The sequence below is a fragment of the Spea bombifrons genome, chromosome 11 (genome assembly GCF_027358695.1).
Source record: "Spea bombifrons isolate aSpeBom1 chromosome 11, aSpeBom1.2.pri, whole genome shotgun sequence".
In the NCBI taxonomy this organism is placed as follows: Eukaryota; Metazoa; Chordata; class Amphibia; order Anura; family Pelobatidae; genus Spea; species Spea bombifrons.
This window is the reverse complement of record NC_071097.1, coordinates 37668270-37686089: the sequence shown is the minus strand read 5'-3', so window position 1 is coordinate 37686089 and position 17820 is coordinate 37668270.

The window sequence follows — 17820 nt, the reverse complement described above, 5'->3', positions numbered from 1 at the left end:
CCCCTCTTTTCTAGGAGGTCAGAATGTTTGCAGGGTGTGAGGGGATCGCAGGGTTCTACAGCCCTAAAAGCCCCATAATGTGTATAGAAACGGCTTTATAAATTAAATGGGGTAAATAAATACATTATTCTTCTTCTAATAGACCCGCCCAGCCACGCCTCTTACCACACCCCCTAAAAAAGGGGACTAAAGCGTCCCCTTTTGGCCGTTTGAGATGTTGGGAGGAGTTACCGGGTGACGTCCGAGGGGTTAATTAACGGGGACTCGTGTCTTAAAGTCCTTTTGCTGTGAAGAGTCTGAGCTTCAGTGTAAATACCCCCCCCCCCGGGCCCACCATGTATTCCTGCCCGAGACTTCCCCCATGTACACATAAAGAAGAGATTTGCCCCTAGGCCATGAGCTCTTTATGAGGTCCCAGGAATCCTGCGATGATAGACTCTGTGAACTCCCTTTGTTGCGATGCTCTGCAGCTTTCGCGCAGCCCTCCATCGCGCAGCCCTTGGCAGCCAGTCCGTCTTTTAATCCATCTCCCTGGCGATGATCCCAAATACCTCGATAATTCAATCAAAAATCTGAGCACAAAAGCCCCTGTTCATAAACCCTTCCCGCTCACATTACTTCATAACCTGCCGGATGTCACAATGTATCCAGAACGACTCCGATGTCACAAAAAAGCCCCACCAATGAAATGATCAGAAAAGGATTATAGAAACACTACGGGGGTGTTAATACATTGTATGGCGTGAAGGAGGAGGTGGTAATTACATATTATTCCGCACTTTAATCTATAACTGCAGGGTCAGAGGCTGAGATGGGAGGAAGGTTTACGTTACTGTGTGGGTGGTAGGGAAGTGGAACAGCCTCCCAGCAGAGGTGGTAGAGGGTATTACAGTGAGGGTATTAAACATGCATGGGATAGACATACGGCTCCTGAATCTAAGACGAGACCAACGACTGATTAAGGTTTGAGTCTTTACAGCAGGGGAAAAATAAATCATCTAATCATCATCATCATAGAATAATAATACTAATAATAATAATCCTAAAATAATAACAATAATACTAAAAAAAATAGTAATCAGAATAATACTATAAAAATAATAAATCAATAATCATCTAATAATAATAATCATACTATTCAGAATAAATAATCTAATCATCATCATCATAGAATAATAATACTAATAATAATAATCCTAAAATAATAACAATAATACTAAAAAAAATAGTAATCAGAATAATACTATAAAAATAATAAATCAATAATCATCTAATAATAATAATCATACTATTCAGAATAAATAATCTAATCATCATCATCATAGAATAATAATACTAATAATAATAATCCTAAAATAATAACAATAATACTATAAAAATAATAAATAATCATCTAATAATAATAATCATACTATTCAGAATAAATAATCTAATCATCATCATCATAGAATAATAATACTAATAATAATAATCCTAAAATAATAACAATAATACTAAATAATCAGAATAATACTATAAAAATAATAAATAAATAATCATCTAATAATAATAATCATACTATTCAGAATAAATAATCTAATCATCATCATCATAGAATAATAATACTAATAATAATAATCCTAAAATAATAACAATAATACTAAAAAAATAATAAATATTCATCTAATAATAATAATCATACTATTACAAATAAATAATCTAATCATCATCATCATAGAATAATAATACTAATAATAATAATCCTAAAATAATAACAATAATACTAAATAATCAGAATAATACTATAAAAATAATAAATAATCATCTAATAATAATAATCATACTATTCAGAATAAATAATCTAATCATCATCATCATAGAATAATAATACTAATAATAATAATCCTAAAATAATAACAATAATACTAAATAATCAGAATAATACTATAAAAATAATAAATCAATAATCATCTAATAATAATAATCATACTATTCAGAATAAATAATCTAATCATCATCATCATAGAATAATAATACTAATAATAATAATCCTAAAATAATAACAATAATACTAAAAAAATAATAAATAATCATCTAATAATAATAATCATACTATTACAAATAAATAATCTAATCATCATCATCATAGAATAATAATACTAATAATAATAATCCTAAAATAATAACAATAATACTAAAAAAAATAGTAATCAGAATAATACTATAAAAATAATAAATCAATAATCATCTAATAATAATAATCATACTATTCAGAATAAATAATCTAATCATCATCATCATAGAATAATAATACTAATAATAATAATCCTAAAATAATAACAATAATACTAAAAAAATAATAAATATTCATCTAATAATAATAATCATACTATTACAAATAAATAATCTAATCATCATCATCATAGAATAATAATACTAATAATAATAATCCTAAAATAATAACAATAATACTAAAAAAATAATAAATATTCATCTAATAATAATAATCATACTATTACAAATAAATAATCTAATCATCATCATCATAGAATAATAATACTAATAATAATAATCCTAAAATAATAACAATAATACTAAAAAAAATAATAAATAATCATCTAATAATAATAATCATACTATTACAAATAAATAGTAATAACAATAATATCAAAAAATAAAAATGTGAGTTAGTTTTATTCCTCCCCAGATGTTTATATAATATATTCATAATAATTTGTTATTCATACAGGGTATATACGGGTACTTCGCTGCGGTAACGTTTCAGACGCCCCGGTGACGCCCCGCTCGTTAGAAATGAAGCAACGTTTTGCGCAATTTGCATTAACATGAGAATGCGATTGTGAAATGCGCCGTCCGCCGATAACAATGCAGGTGACACAACGAGAACAGCTGCAGATAATGCGCTCGGTGCCCGGGGGCACACCGATGAGCCCCGTCAGAGGCGTCTAACTGCCCCTCTGTCCTGGGCGGATGGGGGAGTTTGGGTCTGGATGGCGGGAAAGGGACCGATTTGTGGCTTATGGACCCCAAACTGCCCCTTTCGGCCCCAGAATGAGGTTAGAAAGGCTTCAGCGATGGGGTGTTGGTAAAACGTGGACGGGGTATACGTGGAAGCGGCCGAGCATTACGCCAACGGTATTAAAGCTCCTGAACACCTCCAGGCTGTGAGCGTGCCCTATCTCTGCTGCACCCTTTCAGAGTCGGGGAGTTTTCCGTGTCGTCATAGCTGTCAACTGTCTCAAATCTGCTGAGACTCATCTCCCACCCTCTCAGTAAATCTCTCCCAGAGTGACACCGGTCACCGGTACGGAGGAAGCGCTGTCCGCTCATTAACCCCGGAGAGTCACGTACTTGATATTTGATTATGTGAGATGTGGTAATATTAGGGATATTCTCTTCCTTCTTCCCCCTGCCCCGGGCAGCGAGGAGTGCTGCGAGGTGACAGCGCCGGGAGCGTCTCTGTGTCCCACGCGCTCCATTCAATGACGGTTGTGAAGGTGTTTAGATTGGCAGACGTTGGCGCCTTGGCATGATTCCTCCCCGATGGGCATAACATTTCCTCTGTTTAGGGCGAATGATGCATTCATGTAGTTCATATGTTTGTAAAGATTGTAGAAAGTGACGGAGAGCAGATGCTTTATTTAGTAAACATGTTCCGGGGCCGCTCTGGTTACGATTCTTGGGTTATATCTGGAAAAGCCATTGGTGAGGGTCTTTCTCCAGTCTGCGCATGTTGAACTATGTGTAATGCTACGCTACGGCTTAGGGGCCCTTGGAGATTTGGGGGAACCTGCCATGGAGATGCTACCGTTTTACGAACACCCTGTGGCCCCCGCATTGTGCAGTGTAGCGGGAACCTCGTGTCGAGTGAGGGATTCCTGGCAGTCGCACCAGTAACCACCAGGAATGACCAGTAACCAACCACCAGTAACAACCAGCAACCACCAGTAATGACCAATAATGAGCAGCAACCACCAGTAATGACCAGTAACGAGCAGCAACCACCAGTAACACAAATCATATCTCCAGCCAATAGGGTATCGAACGCGGCGGGCGAGCGTTGCTGCAGCCAATAGATTTGATCCTCAGGAAGGTGAGACCCGCAGGGACCAACCAGAGAGGCGGCTACGATTTGGATGGGGAGATGAGCGTGAGGTCCCACCGGGAGACCCACGGGAGTCCTGGAATTGGTTATTGGGGTGAAGGACACAACAAGGGGACAAACTGGGGATGAGGAGGTGACGCTGGCACTTTAAGGCCGGTGGCCCTCAGTGATGTACATATGGCTGATGGCGGATCTGTGTGGCCACTGGCCACGGATTACGATTTCATGCTCACAGTGCGTTGCCGGGCGTATCCAGCAACGGCTGCCTGTGTAGCACCTGATTGGCTGCTGCAGGGGTAGATCTGGCACATATGGGGTGATTTCCTGGTGTCTGGGCCCAAACCCAACTGCCGGTGGGCTGCAAGAATATATTATAACAGCGATAAGAATCGAACAATGTAACAATCACACCGTAACAGGCCACTTGGCACCCGACACGCTCTGCACTCCGCTCTGCCAGGGAACGGTGCCACACGTGTCCTGCCTGCCAAGGGACGCCCGCCAGCTGGCATCCAGAAGGAGGCTTCATTAACTTTTCCAAAGGTTACCATTTGGCATCTCCTCCGCCTGTCAACAAGATTAAAAGGAGAAATAAAACCACAACAAGAGGACAGAGCCATAAGCTAGAGGGGGAAAGGTTTAAAGGCAACATCAGGAAATATGCATGGAATAGCCTTCCAGCAGAAGTGGTAGATGTTAGCACAGTGAAGCATGGGATAGGCATAAGGCAAAGCTAGAAAAGGCCGGGGCTAAGGAAAGTATTCTGAGGTCAGGCAGACTGGACGCCGTCACTTTCTATGTCTCGGTTCTTTCGTTCTGACGCGCTCTAAATACAGCTTCAGCCCGGAGGAAAGAGAAACAGTCACACGGGAAACATATGCGACAGCACCAAAAGCAGACGGGATTGTGGGTAATGATGTCAGTCCGGGTCGCTGCGTCGCAGATGGGGTTAATCTTCTGTCTTAGCAGCGCATGTATCGGAGAAACCATAAAACTTTGTTTCGATGTAGGATAGAATGCGGGAGGAACGGTGACGGCCCGGTGTGAACATGCGCAGCGCTGCATACTAATCTCCGGGCTGAACCTTCAGTATATCCCAGACTTATTTCAAAGCTCTGTTCTAACAATAGTAGACAACCCCCCGACTCCTTATCATACTGCCTGTGGGGAACAATAGAATGGCTCAGTCCTAATCACCCTTCCGGACTCTCTGACTAATGAAAGTCTATGGAGGAACGGACTTCATTAGCATTGCCATTAAGCATCAGCTCAGTGTGGGGTTTGAGCCGGGAAAGTCACCCAAAATATCACATGACTGACAGCACCGGCGGCTCCGTGTTTTTGGTATCGTGTAACCGCGTCCTCGTATAAAAAGCCAACTTTATAATGATTTTTGCAAAATTGTAACGTTTCCTAGAGGTGTCAGTTCTGTTGCTCTAAATGCAAAAATGGGTCTTTTTATTTTTTTTTACCCTGAAGTAGAAGCCATAATTTGACTATTCTATTGGTTGCTATGGCGATGAGTCCACCTTTCAGACTTTGCACCAGAATCACGTTTTTTTTCCTACGTAACACAGAATGTTTCATGAAAATTATTGATACATTTGGACTGAAAATGAAGCTACAGAATCTCCGGACCACTAGAAACGCGGTGACTTAACATCCCTTAGAACCGGATTTCTACAGTCCGGCCGCATATGTGTTCCATACATACGGGGAGCTGGACTGGCGGTGGCGGGCGGCCCCAGAGCTTTAAGGCACGCTATGTTTTTACGCCTGAGTTGGAGTGGCAGATCAGGCGAGTACAGGGGGCTGACGGCCAGTGGCCTCCACGCGCTTGCCCCGTGTACCGGATCCTGTCCTGCGTACAGATCCAACAGCAACCAAATGGTTAATTCTGCAGATTTTATTGGCCATTGACAGATAATTACAGATCCTCCGGGTTCATTAATAGTGGAATTTACGAGACCCGTGACGCCTACCGCATTGTGCAGGGTGTGCGGCGCAGGGGGCAGAATACGTCGTGACCCCCAGATCCTCGTACGTTTGACCCAGGAACAGAGGTGTATAAAATAACAATCCGCCGGCGACTGATCTGTTTTTCCTCCCCATTAAGCTGTTTGTTCTGATTAATCACGGTGTTTATTTTATTAAATTGGTCGGGCGGATTATCTGATTCGAGTTACGAGCTTCGGATACCTGGGACACCTCAGCCAGCAAACCGAACCATCGCCCAGAGGAGGCATCTCGGCGGCGGGGAATTAGGGCAGACGTGAGCCTCGTTAGGCCTGCTCTTCATGTTCGCCCCGGTGCTGGTCCATTATCTTTTAGTAATTAAAGAGACAGCGACACGATCCCATTTACCTTCCTGATGGCTCCTTCCTCACTTTTTGTAGCTGGGTTTGCAGCGCCGCGCATGCCCAGAGGCGCGGGAGGATGTGGGATCTCATCTGGGCTTTTATTCCACGTGCTGCGATCGAGTATGAGGTCATCTCGGTGCAAAATGAGGCAATATTATCACTTTACAAAGAATAATAAAAAAAACTCCCAAAGAATATAATGAACAGAATTATTACAATTATAGATAATAATATAAAGAAAAGGACAAGAAATAGAACATTACAGGAAATAACCCACAACAAATAAATCCACAGCAAATAATCCACAGGAAATAAATCCACAGAGATGCCTCTCTGCACAAACACAAGTATATTTCTAGAACGATCGCTAGAGCCTCGCGCTGCACAGAAATCTCCAGGCGGTTAGAAGAGAAGCAGCGCCTCGAGCAACATTGTTACAATCTGACTGCGTAGAGGATACACTAACTCTGGGATGTGCGTGCGTCTGCGTGTGTGAATGTGCGTCTGCGAATGTGTGTCTGTATGCATGTGTGATACGGGTACATGAGTCTGTGTAAATGAATGTCTGCTCGGACTGGGAATGTCAGCAGGACTGGTTTTAGGACATCGGGACCAGATGTAAGTCTCAGTGTTCAAAAAAATAATACCCCCAAAAATTCTATTGACAAATAGTGCCCTCCGTGCCAATAGGAAGCAGAGAATATTCTGTAAAAGAACATTTAAAGAGTTCAGCAGTGAATGAGTTAATCCCCCATATGCGTGAAATAATCTGCTATTATTAATGGATCTGTATAGCGCCATCCTATGCCGCAGTGCTGTACAATGTATGAATAGATTGAGCCGGGAGTAGCCGTGTGGTTCATTTCTGAGACCCCGGCTGAGTAGAAACCTTTAGTGTTGAGTACGGAGGGTTACGATGATGACGCCGCTCCATATTCTACTCTGTATAAAGATTCTGCGAAAAGTTCTGGAATTGTCCACCGGCTCCGCGTATCCCTGGTTGGGATTTTATTTGCAAATGAGATGAGATTCCAACCCTTTGAGTCAGACTTCACAGCTGCAAAAATGACACATTTGTGAGGAAGTCCCGAAGCCCTCGGTTTAAATGAAGGAAATAATACGGCTTTTCTGCGCCTTTTAATTTATTACCAGCCGGTTAGTCTGGTTTTTGATAGAGCCTCCGGCGATTTCATACGTGTAATTGCAGATCTCATGCGTGTTGATGTTTCGGCCTCCCAGTCGCCGTATTTGTGGACTTTGCAATCGTCTTAAACCAGAATTAGTTACTGTAACAAACAATTTAGGCCAAACACAATCGTAAAGTAAACCTGCTCGGTGGTAAAGTAAACCTGCTCGGTGGTAAAGTAAACCTGCTCGGTGGCTCATTTAGCCGGAGCCTCCTTATACCGCTTTCCCAAAAGGAGTCCACATCGCGTCCAGCGTCAGACTCCTTTTCCGGAGGGTCCGACGAAAGCAGGAAGATGAGAGGCAACCGCTGTGTCCCAGGCCCTCTATCCTCATTATTCAAACTGGTATGAAGGAGGGTTAGAGGCCTGGGGACAGGGGTAAGAAGGCACAAATATGTCTCAATGAATAGGTTTGCAGCTTTGGCATGCGAGGCGCCCTCCTCTGATCTGACAGATTGTGTGATGGGTCTGTAGCAGGTGTGCACAATGCAGCCTTGATGGGAGAATGTGGAGGTGATGGCGTTTTATGCACAATGCCAGGGGGCTGCTGTAAAGGCCAGGCAGATTTCATCATGGATCAGAATTCATGATGAAAAATACCTGGACTTTACAACCAAAGGTCATCTCCATGGCATCTTAAGAGTGCACAAAATCAGACAAGAAAACAACATTTCAGGCAACAGTTCAGAAAATGTCATTGAGGTTATTAGAGCCGAGAAACATAACTAATTAAAGGCACAAAGAGAGGCTTTCTGGACCTAGCTTTTTTTTTTTTTTTTTTTTTTTTTTTTTTAACAACCCCCACGAAGCCAAAGGAATATCCCCCGCAGGTATACGAGGAGCGCTCATCCCGGACGGGTGATCCTCGAACACATTTTATCTCTGGTGACACAAAGTCATTCCGTCAACTCCTCTTAATTACCAGTATTTGGGTTTTTTGTCGAAACCTTTTTTACTCTCCGCACAAGAGGCAGAGGAAACACAACTCTTTACCACAAACGCCTTTAGAACTCCCAGATGTTGGTTTGGAATTGTAACAATAGTAGTTTTTAACGTCCAACTGATAAAGCTTATAAAACTTATTTTTTTAGATCACTTCATGATCTATTTAAAGACTTTTTATTACGGCTTTTCGCAGAACTGTAGGCGTTGCTGTATCTGGAATTAGTAAATGTTGTCATTATGACATCACACTATCTGTTTGAAATAATTATCGGTTACTTACAAGGTCAGCGGTTGATAATTATTTTTTTCTACGAACAAAATATTATGCCATCGGTGCCAGTCAGACCTAACCCGGTATCAAAACTAGGACAGCCACCGATCCCTGCGCCCACAAAACACATGATTATGGTTAATTAAACAGTTAACACCTCGTTTACTGGCCCATTAAAAAAACACTTTAAGCTCATAACACCAGTGCATGGTTTCAGCAACAGAGGCAAAGCGCCCAAGTGGTTGTGTCTCCGTCTGCTTTGTGATAAATGTAAATATATAAACATTGTGATAGATGAAACATCCAGGTTCCCGGCTCTGCGGATAATGAAAACGCCCCATCGAGGGTGATAAAAAAAAAAAGAGTGGAAATCTCTTCAAATATAAAAATATTCTTCATAGAATTTCCCCGCACTCCCAGTTTACAGCCTTTCTGGTAGTTTCTTCTGCAAAAATTAGTTTTTTTTTTACTAATACACAGGTGACACAGTGAAAGCCCCTCCCCCTCCACTGAAAGCAGGAAGCATACTTAAGTACACTTCCTGCCCGTGTCCGGCATCACTACTACTTGCCAGTTTTTGTCGCTTGTTGCAAAGGTTTTGAGTACCGAGCAAGTGGCCCTTAAGGAGGCAGTTGGTGAGTTTAGCAGCCCAGCAACTGCCCCAGCTGGGATAAAACCTCCCACTCCCGGCTGCCGCTGGTAACATTGCCGGTTACAAGTACCCCGGACCCCATTCAGGAAGCTGCAAACAGGTTTTGTGGGATTAGTCACACGATCCATCAGGTTAAACGAGGCCGTTTATTGGACGTCAGCCGCGCATTATATAACTTTAATTATTCTTATGTTTAATCAGCCGAACGCAGGGTATGATTAATGCGATTACTGCGATTTGAATAATATGCCTGCAGCTAATCCCAGCACTCTCAGCTTTCCAGCCCCACTGGGGCCTTCGAGCAAAGTTAAGCTAAATAGAAAGGGACGGCAATGCAGAGTGGGGCCGATAGGATCTACTTGCCCCCTCCCCGAGTCAGAAAGTGCCAGCCCCCCCCTTATAAATATATAGCTTTTTTCTTTATTTGAAGCTCCAGGTGCTGCTCCCCAATATAGAAAAAATGAGGTGTTTGGCGAATGCGCCCCTGGGACTCCAGCCAAAAGGGCATTCTGTTTTTACACGTTTATTGCATGTTTATTTAACCCATTTCCTGCTGTTTCTATACACATTATCGGGGCTTTTAGGGCTGTAGAACCCGGTGTTAACAAATCGGCTGCAGACTTTTCAGCCCCACTCCTGGTGTCGTGTTAATTATTGGGGAGTTACATTGGTTGGGGGATCCAGCCCGGGCATCGAGGGTACATCAGTCACGCATATGGCTGTGCCATGTTTGCGTGTGCACATGTATGTTCATTACGCTGTTGTGTGTCTGTATTGCTGTGCCGCAGCGTGTGCAGGGGATGTAATAACCATTGCTTCCTCCGGGCGGCACTATTGCTTAATTAAAAATGTATCTGCATCAAAAATGATCGTTATAACAGAAACTGACTTTTTTTTTTTTTTTTTTTTTTTAAAGCATAAAATGTAAGACTATTTAATACAAAGGTTAGACACATTTTGTGTTACCGTAGCGCCCGTTATTGGAAAAACCCCAGCGCATGAGATGGTTATGTTTTTGGGGTGAAGCTGCCCGGATACAGCAATCCCAGTCACCAGATGAGAGTTCATGTTTTGTGCTGGGAATTGGTCTCATTCAGTGGAAATGACCCCATATTATCATACGTGTCTGTGCCAGAATGAAAGACCATTCCTCACCTCTTACCCCTGTTACCCCAATCTCGCTCTTGTAGCACCACCTAGTGGGGGGGGCAGGAGATTTATGGACAAGCTGGCATGACAGGCGGAAGTTCTGCTCTGGTCCTGTAAATGTCACATAAAAAAATAATGAAATGGTTTTCATTAAAAAAGTTGGGGTAATGAAATCAAATTTGAATCTGTTGCAAAGTTTGAAAAGTGGTCTTGTTACCATGGTTACCAATAGGATGTTCTTATTGCTTGTCCCATTCCATTGGTTGCTACGGGCCCTTATTATTGCAGCGCCTGACAACCCGATCCTCCGCGTACCATTACCTGGGAACTTTCCGGTTCCGCTGGCATTGGTGGGACGTCCTGCTGGTTTTGTGGGACACATGTATCGCTTCAAGCAGCCAATCAGTGGCAAGAATTTTCAGATCAGGGAGGAGGGGCAGCTGCAGCACCATCTCCATTTTCTACCCCGGGGCTTATTTCTAAAGCTGATCCTCGGGGCTTCTGACTCAGTAATTGCCCCGTTAAACGTAATTGTTTCGTTACAACAGAAGATCCTGAAACAGGTTTTATGGAGGAAATCCCGACAAGTTGGAACGATGGATCCTTCAGGCGTTAACCCCTAGTGCAACACGGCATGGAAAGGCAATTTTATCCATGCCCCAGAGAACACAAGCCTGGGGAGGAATAAGTGAAAGTAAAGGAAAACCAACCAAACATCTTTTTAATGAACATTTAGTAAAAAAAATGATTTTCTTCTGTATAAGAATGACCTGTTTAGTGATTCTTGCCCCAGATATAATTTAAATAGATATACGGTAATTAAAATAATTCAGTAGGTGATGTCAGGGCAAACCGGTTATGAGAGATATATTAATAACCATAGAATCATTAAAACACGAAGCCCACGCCCGTTATTTATCGATCGGTACCCGGTGTAATTTCCATGTCATAAGTCGAGCTGTGCGGAGATTAATGATCTCTTACTCCTGTGGGGTGAGGTCACCGCGAGGCTCGTTGTACGAGTTCCCAGGGCTGACACAGAACAGGTAATTTTAGGGTGTAACAAATATTGAAATCTCTGCGTCCCTCCCTGCGATCCGGTTAATCCGCTCCGTGTTACCCCCACGACTCTGGCTGAATAACATTTATTTTATTTCCAATTCATCGAGGGTTCGGCTCATAATTCCAAATCCGTCATTTGCACAGTTACGCTTGCGTTGGAATTAAGCGTTCTATTCTTGATCTAATTTAGACACTTACTCTAACACCATTGAGGTACACACACTCAGTCTAACACCACACACATACACACACTCACCCTAACACCACACATGTACACACACTCACGCTAACACCATTCATGTACACACACTCACGCTAACACCATTCATGTACACACACTCACGCTAACACCATTCATGTACACACACTCACGCTAACACCATTCATGTACACGCACATTCTCATGCTCTCCTATTGTCACTGCAGCACTTAAAGCTTTTCCTTCCCTCTCTCCCCACTTTCCCCGCATGAAGCTCATTGCTTATTACTCTCCATGCCAGCTGCTCATTTTTTTGCACCCAGAGATAAGTTACCCTCTGCTGACCTCTGTGAGTTACCCAGTAATACGCAAACAGCCAGATAATATAACGCATTGCGCAACATGTTTCTAATTACCGCTCCGGTGTACAGGGAAATCCCCAGCGCCGGGTAGGCTACGAGTGGCTCATATAGATGTAGTGTACATATTACATATATCCTTATAGATGGTGACGTATAGCTACAGGTTTCTGGTTAATTGGGCAAATGCACAATAGCAATTTAAAGTAAGGAAAATCTTCTCGACCCAACATCAAGAGAGTACCCGTAGGCAGAGGCCTACATAGAGTATTTGCCACCCGGGGCGAATCCTGTATGTGTCCCCCACATACAAAAAAATTAATGTTCACACGAATATTTATTTAACACATTTTTCACTTTATGTCAACTGGAAAAAAATATAAATCTAAAAAATTCAATTATTAACTTATAAATAAAGTAAGTTTAAATAACTAACATTACTGAACAGATTTGGTACAGCGTGATTTCCACTACTGTATACTGAGCCAGACATTGATGTGGTAGGCCTAAGCCCCTAAAACAGCCTGCCTGCGCCACCTCTGCCCCTAAAACAGCCTGCCTGTGCCAACTCTGCCCATTTAGCAGTCTGCCTGTGCCAACTCTGCCCCCTAATCAGCCTGCCTGTGCTACCTCTGCCCCCAATCAGCCTGCCTGTGCCACCTCTGCCCCCCAATAAGCCTGCCTATGCCACCTCTGCATCCCAATCAGCCTGCCTGTGCCACCTCTGGCCCCCCTAATCAGCCTGCCGGTGTCACCTCTGCCCCCCTAATCAGCCTGCCTGTGCCACCTCTAGCCCCTTATCAGCCTGCCTGTGCCACCTCTACCCCCCTAATCAGCCTGCCTGTGCCACCTCTGCCCCCTTATCAGCCTGCCTGTGCCACCTCTACCCCCCTAATCAGCCTGCCTGTGCCACCTCTGCCTCCTTATCAGCCTGCCTGTGCCACCTCTGCCCTTAAAGACTAATTTACTCACTACTAACATTCATTCACCCACTAATATTCACTCACTCACTCACCCATTCATTCTCCCGCACCCCCTTACCTCGCTTGCTGATTTCCCTGGTCCGGGGCCGGCCGTACAGATGTCTATGCGGCCCGCAGCCTACTTCTGTGGCGCCCGCGCGCTGTATGAGGAAACTCTTTCCCCGCCCCCGGGTCCCTGCGCCCCCTGCGCGGGAAAAGACTTTCCTCACATACAGTCAGTGCGCGGGCGCGTTAGGCGGCCGTCAGACCACTGGGCACCCCCCTGACGAGTGGCAACCGGGGCGAACCGGACCCCTTTAGGTACGCTACTAAAATCACCTGAAAGTGTGTTTATCGCTAATGCAAAGAAACACAACAGATCAGGTAGAAACTTGTGATACATTTTTCTCCATCACACATTTTCTCTATTGATGGAAACGAACAATAATGTATTTAATATGTAAAATACACATTTATGGATGGTGTTTTATGTTCGTATTATTTTTCTGTTCCATATGGGCTCAGATAAGGGTGACCCCATGTCCCGGATTGCCCGGGACAGTCCCGCAATGGGACTTTAACGGGCAGCCTCAATGAAACGCCTTCGTTTTTTGTTGTTTTTTTTTTGACGCGGAGGAGAGAGAGGGACGGCAAGCGTCAGCAACCGCTCGGCGCCCCTCACTCTCCTCCGCGAGGCCTCTAGCTCGGTCGCGGTGCCGGCTTTTCATGCTGAGCGCACCGCGGCAGAGCAGTGAGGCAGAGGCCCCGCGCTCCCACCCCAGGACCTCTACAAAGGGGGGCGGGGGGGGGGTAGCTAGTGGGAAAAGGGAGAGGGGGGGGAGAGGCAGCCAGTGAGGAAGGGGGTAGTAAGTGTATTAAAAATAAAGAGTGAGAAAATGAATGAATTAGTGTGTGGATGAATTGTCTGAATGAGTGAGAGTATGAATTGTGTGGATGAATTTGTGAGAATGCATTAATGAATATGTGTAAATGATTTGTTTGAATGAGTGAGAGAATAAATGATTGGATGAATGAATTATGTGAATGAAAGTGTGAATTAGTGAGTGACTGTAAAAGTGTTTGTGTCTATTATACAGGTGTAATTGATTTGTATAAAGGCAACGATGGCACAAGCAGGGTGTTTGAGCTTTAGGGACCGAGATGGCACAGGCAGAGTGTTTATGGGACAAAGATGGCATAGGGCGGGTTGTTTGGGGACAAAGTTGACTAACGCTGTTCTGTTTGGGGACAAAGATGGCAAGTCATATCTGTGTTATCTGGGTGCTGTTCAGGATCTATGTGGGCAGTGTGGACACCAGGGCTGGCTTTGGGGTGTGCAACCTGTGATTTATACCTGTAATTTAGGGGGCTTTATCTATACCTTTAATGCTTTTTATGTTTTTATGTGAATTCCAATTGAATTGGAATGTACCTGCAAAGCTGGGTTTGTGTGTTATTCTGTTGATCCATATCTGCTATGTTTCCATACATTATTATTGTATACCTGCAAATACAGGGTTTGTATGTCTTAATAAGTTGATCGATACCTGCAATGCCATTTCCATGTGTTATTTGATCTATACCCGCAGTGCTGAGTTTACATGTGATTTCCAGTTGATCTGTACCTGCAAAGCTGTTTTTTTTTGTGTTATTCTGTTGATACCTATCTGCTATGCTATGTTTCCATACATTATTTATGTCAGGGCTTGACAAATTTGTTGGGAATCTAGGCGCCAGGTAAAAAAGTTAGGAGCCAGGATTTTTTTAAACTAACAGTTGGTCAGGAGTGATCTGATCATCATCAGCCCACTTACTAAACTCACAGCGTTTGACCTGGAAGCACCCTGGACTTTCAGGTCAGTGCTGTTATTTTATTTTATTTTTTTATTATTTTTTTTTTTTTTTTTTTTTTTTTACTCTTTCGATGCTGATGTTCCATTGGAGCACAGCATTGACTGATATTTAGTCCACACAAGCTTGTGGGGACAAATGTTAACTCCTGCAATGCCACCAATGTGTCACACAATTGTGGCATTGAAGGGGTTAACGCTGCACTGTCGCTCTCAGGGATCGATCAGGCAGCAGGGGGGTGTTGGGGCTGCTCTCCAGACTCATGTGGAGACCGAAGAAGCCTCTCCCCTGTCCATGAAGCTGCCTCTGGCAGCTGGGACACAATTGCTGGTCTGTAGACCAGCCATTGCAGGGAGGGGAGTCTTTGATGACTGCTGTAGGCTTCCATGCCTACAGGAATCATCAAAGGGCTTGTGGGGGCTCGTTTTTGCTGTTGCTGGTCTGCCTGGGCTTCCAGGCAGACCACCAGCAGCAGAGTCCCTTACAAAACGGGAATTAACCCCTAAATGCCGCAATCGCGGCATTGAAGGGGTTAACGCTGCACTGACGCTCTCATGGAGCGATCAGGCAGCTGGGGGGTGTTGGGTCAGGTCCCCACACTTGTGTGGGGACCCAATAAACACACAACCCACTTCCCTGAAGCTGCCTGTGGCAGCTGAAAACACGATTGCTGGTTTTGCAGCAGCCGCGTATTCAGCCTACAGGCTCACTCCGTGGGAGTGATCTCAGGCTCGGGGGCGGGCTCTGAGTGGCTGTGCTGTCTGCCCAGACTCCTGGACAGACAGAAGCAGCAGCGCCCCCGTGTGGCGACTCAGCCTCTTACATCCACAATTTTTTCTGGATGTAAGAGGCTGACAAAACCTAGGCGCCAGGACAAAATTCTCTGTCGCCATGGCGACCTGGCGCCTGGGATTTGTCGAGCCCTGATTTATGTATACCTACAAATACAGGGTTTGTATGTCTTAATAAGTTGATCGATACCTGCAATGCCATTTCCATGTGTTGTTTATTTGATCTATACCCTCAGTGCTGAGTTTACATGTGATTTCCAGTTGATCTATACCTGCAATGCTGGGTTTGTGTGTTATTCTGTTTGATCTCTGCCTGCTATATTTCCATACATTCTTATTATTATATACCTGCAAATACATTATTTCTATGTCTGATTCTGTTTATTTGATCTATACCTTTAGTGCCAAGTTCACAGGTGAATTCCAGTTGATTTAGTTGTTTATTTGACCTATACCTGAACTATAGGGAGTAAGTAAAAGAGAGGTATGGCTTAGTGAATGAGGGGACAAAGGGACTCTGGGGATGATTATGGGGGAGAGGACCTCTCAATGTCACCGTGCAGTCAGAAGGAGGGAAGACTGCACTCACTCTCACAGTCTTCCCCTGATCTGCAGTCAGTGCGGCAAATATTTTTTTGGTGTGGTAGCGATTGCATGCTAGGGAGTGTGGAGCGCGGCCCAATTAAATGCTTGGGTAGGGTCCAATTTTTTCAATATTGGCAGCAGGGTCTAATATTTATATATACAGTCAGCAGGGGCTAATATTAATATATATATCAGCAGCAGGGGCTATTAAAGAATGAAAACTGCCAGTTCAGCTGTTATTTTTAAATCAAAATTTCAATCAGTGTCTTTACTTCAAAGAGATAAGTACATATTATGTAGTTAAAATGCATGTCTAACACAATATATATATATAAAATATATATATACACACACACATACACACACACACATATACACACACATACCCGTGTGTGTGATCTCATGCTCCTATTTAAGGTGACTGGGTCTGCTGCATCTGGCCATTGTAGTAGGTTACGCATCATCAGCCAGAATGTGGGGCAATAAAATCCATGAAATGTATGATGTCATGAAACCATCTGCCGTGTCCTGAGTGCGCCATGGCTAATCTTAACCCTTTGAGTACCGGAGGTCAGCAGCAATGTATTTAGGTCTAGGGGGATTAAGGTGGCAGAGGGGGGAGGGGGGGGGGTAGAAGTCCCTTTGCTGCAAAACCAGAGGACAGATCTGCCCATCTGCAGTGCAGTTACTCAATGGGGCATTTAGAAGGGAGATCTCTGATCTCCCTAACTAGTCTCTTTAAACTATGGAGGCTGCGCCAAGCCCCCATGGGACGCATTACAGTGCGCTTTGCGCCTTTAAAGGCATGGAGTACCATGTTTTGTCACCTTATGATCTCATGATGTAACCCGCATTGAAGCAGGAATCAGGCTTTTTACCAGGATGACAGCTAGCAGCATGTCGGCACCTTAACCCCCACCCCATCAGCATCTGTTACAGGGGTCTACGGTCCAAGATTCTTCTGGGGCTCTGAGCTGTACCTGCCCCTGGACCAGCCCGTAGCCATGGCAGCAAGAGGCCATATCAGACTGCTTGGTCAAAGGGCCGATTTCTTGTGACCGTGCCATAATATTGTGGCTAAATGCCCAGCCACAAAATGCAACATTTCTCTATTCCAAGGAAATTAAATATTTTTCCATTAAGTAACCCATATATCCACACATTCCCCATTTCAACGAAAACCAGAATCGTTTCCTTTATAAATGTCGGCGGGTCGTCCTCCAGCTTCCTGCGCCCCCTCGACACGGAGTCTCCACCCGCCACAGATTCGAGGTGCACTCACTGCACAGATACTCATTCATTCACAACACGTCTCACCCACAAATCACAGAAGAATGAGGCG